General features: G+C 44.1%; 1 pseudogene; it reads right to left on the bottom strand.

Annotated features, from left to right (window-relative positions):
• Window positions 1-2,918: 2,918 nt before the first annotated feature.
• The window catches only part of LOC103249732, a 15,481-nt pseudogene continuing 12,456 nt past the window's right edge, over window positions 2,919-5,943 (bottom strand).

Here is a 5,943-nt window from a genome sequence, read left to right as displayed (position 1 = left end):
TCCCAGTCTGTGGACTGTCTTACTGCTCTCTTGATGGTTCCTTTGGCTTTGCAGAAGCTTGTCAGTTTGATGAGGTCACACTTGTCTATCTTATCTCTTATGGCATGGACCCTTGGGGTTTTGATCAGGAATTGGCTGCCAGTTCCAATTTCCACAAAGATGACTCCTGCATTTTTTAAGGTTCTTATAGTTTGAGGTTTTACCTTTAGGTCTTTGATCCATTTAGAGTTGATTTTTGTGTATGGTGAAAGGTAGAGGTCTTATTTTAATCTTCTGCATGTGGTCAGCCAATTTTCCCAGCACTATTTACTGAACAGGTTCTCCTCTCCCCAGTGGTTGATGGTGGATGCTTTGTCTGACATGAATTGGTTGAGAAATTGAAGTTTTGCTTCTGAAATCGCTATCCTGTTCTATGGGTCTATATGCCTCTTCTTGTACCAATTCCAGGCTGTTTTGGCTATTGTTGCTTTTTTATTTTGTTAATCAATATTTTTTATTATGGTTTTCTGGGGTACAGTTAAGGGTTAGGTGTACAATTACGTTTCATTCAGGCACCCTGTTGATAAGAGGTGTTTTCCCATCCCCAGACAGATATTTGCGACTGTTAATCCCATCCCCCCCCCATAGTTTCCCAGTACCGTCAGTCATTTTCTTATAGTATTACATTGGATGTTCAAGGTCCATTATATGAGTGAGAACATGTGATACTCACTCGGATCTTTGTTTCTGTGAGAAGTCACTCAGTATTATAGACTCTAGTTCCATCCAGGTTGCTGCGAAATTCATGATTTTGTTCTTTTTTATGGCTGCGGAGTATTCCATCGTGTATATGTACCACATTTTTTAAATTCAGTCCTCTTTTGATGGGCGGCATGGTTGTTTCCAGGTTCTTGCTATTGTGAACAACGCTGCGATAAACATACGTGTGCAGGTATCTTTTTTATAGAGTGATTTGTGTTCTTCAGGGTATATTCATATAATAACGCTTAAAGTCTGGGAGCGTGATGCCTCTCACTTTTGTTGTTGTTGTTGTTGTTGTTGTTGTAATTGTTGTTGTTTTGCTGAGGATTGTTTTGGCTCTTTGTGGTTGTTTATGTTTCCATATGAATTCCTGTATTGTCGTCTTCAGGTCAGAGAGGAACACTGCTGGTAACATAATAGATATTGTATTAAATCTGTAGATTGCCTTAGGTAGGATGAACATCTTAACAATGTTGATTCTTTCAATCCATGAGCATGGAATATTTTTCCATTTGTTTGTGTCATCTTGGATTTATTTTAGCAGTGTTTTGAAGTTTTTGTTGTAAAGGTCTTTGCCTTCTCTGGTTAGGAAGGTATTTCATTTTTTGTATGCGTAGCTATTGTGAATGGGATTTTGCTTTTTATTTGAGTTTCTGTTTACTTATTGTTAGTGTATAGGAATGTGACTGATTTTGCACATTTACTTTATACTCTGAGAATTTGTCAAAGCCCTTTATCAGTGCAAGGAGGTTTTTGACATATTCTCTTGGGTTTTCAAGGTATAGAATCATGTTGTCTGCAAAGAAGGATAATTTAACTTCCTCTTTTCCTATTTGGATACCTCTGATTTCCTTCTCTTGTCTGATTGCTCTAGCTAGGACTTCCAATACTATGTTGAACAGGAAGGATAAAAGTGGGCATCCTTGTCTTGTTCCTGTTTTCAGGAGAAATGGTTCCAATTTCTGTCTGTTTAGCAGTATGTTGGCTGTGGGATTCTCCTAGATGGCTCTTACTATTTTGAGGTATGTTCTATCTATGCATAGATGTTTGAGGGTTTTTATCAAGAAAGGTTGCTGGATTTTATCAAAAGCTTTTTCCACGTTTAGTGATATAATCATGTGTTTTTTGTCTTTACACCTGTCGAGGGTTTTTTGTTGTTGTTGTTGTTTTTTTTTAAAGAGGAGAAAAACAAACGAGTCTCATTTATTAGAATACAAAAGAGAGGGCGTTTCCACAAATACAGAGTGCTGCTTCTCAGTCTGCATCAAGAGCAAGACAGTTGAAAATAGTATTCCTGAGAAGAAGCAAAACGTTACCAATTTGCAAACAAACATAACAGGTGATTTAAACAGAAGATAAAAACTTTTTTTTTTTACAAAAACCAAAATTTCAAGTATTATTCCAGATGACATGGCAAACCTAATGTCAGGAAAGCAAACGCCCATGTGGTCCCCTTGAGCTTTGTGGGGTCTCAGTGGGGAGGGCTGGAGCAGCACAAGGGAGCAGGGTGTCCTGGGGCCTGTGGCCAACCCTGCACTAGGGATGGTGGTCACTCACACCCAGTAGCAAAAGTTGCTCACTTGACATCCATGCCTAAGGTTAGCAGTTTTGAACACTTGAAGTTTTTTTTTAATAAACAGAAACATGTGCCTATTCTTTCAAACACCATACTATACCCAATTTTAGTCAATTTGTAAATTAAAATTATATTATTTGTGCTACAACCTGTGATATTTAAATCTTATTAGAAGCACCAAACCTATTAAAATAAAAAATATATAAAATGCTGTGGCTTTCCCAACAGCAGAATATTCTGTACATCCTGTAGACTGTAAACGTATACTCCCTTCTCCTGAAACAGAATGTGATAAACTTTCCCCTTTCTCTCATGAAACTTTTCCTGAGGAGATTTCTGCTCTCGCTGTAGCTATGGAAAAAGTACAAAAGAGCAAACCTGCGCTGCTTCTCGGGGGCTCCTGCCACTGTGAGCCCCACCCAGTGCTCACCAAGAGGATGGGTTGTGCACCCCCCAGATCCCCAGGCCTCTTAAGAGAGTCTCACTGGGAGGGTGAAACTCCACAGAAGAGGTCCACTGGAGTCCCTGCCCAGAGCTCTGCATCCCACAGAGGCTGTGAAAATGCCCTACTGTGTGTGGCTTCAGTATTCTCTCCCAAGGCTTAGTTCTTGAACCTCGTCTGCTCACAGATATGATTGAATTTCATCGCGTGGTGAGCCTTCCCCTGAGTGCAGCAGTTTTGGTCCCAGAGTAATCAGGACAGGATGCCAAAGCCACTGGCAACTCGGAAGCAGGGATATTCTGCCAATACTGACAGGCCAGCTCTCGGAAACTGCACAGGCCACAGCAGTAACACAGTATGGTGATTCCAGTGACTCTGTAATCAGACAGCAAAACACTCCCTGCTGAAGAGCCATGTGACTCTCTGTCAACATGTTTTTCCATGTCAAACCCCTTGTTGCCAGGTAATTCTTCAGCATGTCCAACTTGTAGTTGTTATTCAGCACATCACCCAGACATTTTTCACTCAGGTTGAGTTCACCAAATGGGGCCAGGCAGCCAAAGCAGCAGTCCGGGTGCCCCAGTACAGCTGGCAGAAGGGTTGCAGGCAAACCGCACACTGCTGAGGGCCAATGCATGGGCCCTGCTCGTGGTCTGCTTTCCGGTCAGGCAGAGACCGGAAGTAGCAGGAGCATGTTGTGTGGTTTCCTTGCAGAGGGCACACATTATCCTGGATGGCTGTCGTGAGGCTAGCGGATGTGAGGGTGCATCCCCAAGGCCCTGTGGGGCTCCTGACTCACCATCTGGTACTGGGCAGGGAAAGGCTGCGGCACCTGCCTCCTGTACTCAGGACTCTTGGCGGCACATGATGTATGACTGGCTGATGTCCGAGGACTCGCTGTCCATGTCTGACAGATCCAGTGGGTCCTCTAAACTCCCTTCTTCATCAGAAAAAGACCTCCTTATTTTGGGTTGAAGCATGTCTTGAGTAATCTTATTCCTGGCATCCATACTTTGCACATCTTCTTCACTGTGACTCTTGTCTGGGTGCTGGGTAAGGTATGCTTCCACGAAGTTGTTGAGGATGTGGTTTTTACAGATCCACTCCACCGGACAGCAACAGGTGGGGCAAAGGGACGAGCGCTCCATCCAGCCAGAGTAGCAAGCTGTGCAGAACGTGTGCATGCAGGGCTGCAAGTTCACACAGTCGTGCAGCAGGTCCTGGCAGATGATGCAGGTGAGCCTCTCCTCCATCTTGTCTGGCTTCATGGCTGCAGCTCTGACATTCTCCCGGACAGTCTGGGTGCTTCTACACTGTTCTGAGACTAACAGCTGTAGGTTCAGGTCAAGTTCCTCATCTCCTTTCATTTTCTTTTTAATAGGCTCCAAATTCTCCTGATCCTGGGGTTTCAACAAAGGGAAAGATGCTCCCTTTCCGTCTGTGACATCTGATGCAAAGCTGGAGATTTGATCACTTGCCATGAATGGACCGCATCCTGTTGGAGACATGCCTGCACTCCCAGACCCAGCACTGGAGGAATGCTCTCACCCTGCAGAAGTAGACTCTGTGGAACAGGTAGAGGCCATGGGGAAGAGGTCTGATGTCGATGTTGATGGCTGTGGTTCCTCAAAGCACACCTGAGTGGCAGGCAACAGTGGTGGGGTCTGGGGATCAGCTCCCTTTACCCCACCTGAGGTATCTTGGTCATGTGGCATACATTTTCTTTATTAGCTTCAAAAGATTCCTCTGTTCCTGTGTTCTGGCTCATTCCTCCTGTACACCAAGTAGATGATGTCCCCAGTCTGTAAAGGGCAAGTTTGCTTCTTAACAATCTTCAGCTTGTTAATCACTGTTCCATTGGTGCTGGTCTCTTCCAGCATCACCTGACCTGATTCTTCATCCACTACAATTTTACAGTGATCTCCAGAGACTAGTTTATTGCTGGGGAATGAAAGGTCGCAACCTCTCCTCCGCCTCATGATCCACTCCCACTTCCACAGGAGGATGTACGGTTTGCCTTGCTCGGTGCCCAGGCGCAGGAGCCTCCCCCTGGGCTGCTGGCGTCACCACTGCTCACCTTCCCGGAGCTGCTCCCTCGCTACTCACATCTGCCACCGCCCCAAACCTGGAACTCGCGGCGCACGGCAGCTGTCAACAGACATGGCATGTCCCTCAGCTGGTCTGCAGGGCCTGCTGACGTATTTAATTATGTTTATGGTCTTGCAGATGTTGAGCCAGACCTGCATTGCCGGGATGAAGCCTACTTAGTCATGGTGGATGAGTTTTTAGATGTGTTGTTGGATCCAGTTTGCTAGAATCTTGTTGAAAATTTTAGCATCTATGTTCATCTGGGATATTGGCCTGTAGTTCTCTTTCTTTGTTGGATCTTTACCTGGTTTGGATGTCAATGTGATGTTGGCTTAGTAAAATGATTTGGGGAGAGTTCCATCTTTCTCGATTGCCTGGAATACTTTTTTTTTTTGAGTTGGAGTCTCACTCTGTCGCCCAGACTGGAGTGCAGTGGCCACTCCCGGCCACTGCAGCCTCGACCTGCTAGGCTCCAGCGATCCTTCCACCTCAGCCTTCCAAGTAACTGGAACCACAGGCACACGCTACCACGCCCGGCTAATTTTCTGATTTATTGTAGAGATGAGGTCTCGCCAAGTTGCCCGGGCGGGTCTCAAACCTGTGGGCTCAGGCAATCCACTCACCTCAGCCTCCCAAAGGTGCGGGATTACAGGCTGAGCCACGGAGCCCGGCTTCAAAGGGAATACTTTTAACTGCTATCAGCTCCCTTTCTGCTACAATCTGAGGTGTGCTTTTCTTTTTGAGTGGAAAGATTAGCATAGAAAGTCTAAAATATAAAAACATAGCATCTATTACATTTAATGCAAATGAAAAATGAAATGAATGAAAACAGAAAAATAGGCCACATAATCCCAACACTCTCTGGGCAACAAAGTGAGACCCTGATTCAAATAAGAAGAAGAAGAAGAAAGAAGTTGAAATCCACATTATTAACATTTTTGTAAGGGGTTTAAACCTAAATATAGTAGTCAATTTTGAAATCACTGTGATTTGGGATTTACTATCTATATCTTTAATATTTAAAACACTGAGAAGCAGTATTAGACTTTTTATTTTAATGAACATTTAAAAATAATTTTGATCAAATAATTTTGCT

This window comes from Carlito syrichta, unplaced genomic scaffold, assembly GCF_000164805.1.
Source record: "Carlito syrichta isolate Samal-C Ts95f unplaced genomic scaffold, Tarsius_syrichta-2.0.1 Scaffold4872, whole genome shotgun sequence".
In the NCBI taxonomy this organism is placed as follows: Eukaryota; Metazoa; Chordata; class Mammalia; order Primates; family Tarsiidae; genus Carlito; species Carlito syrichta.
Note: the sequence above shows the minus strand (reverse complement) of the source record. Positions and strands in the feature narration are given on the sequence as shown.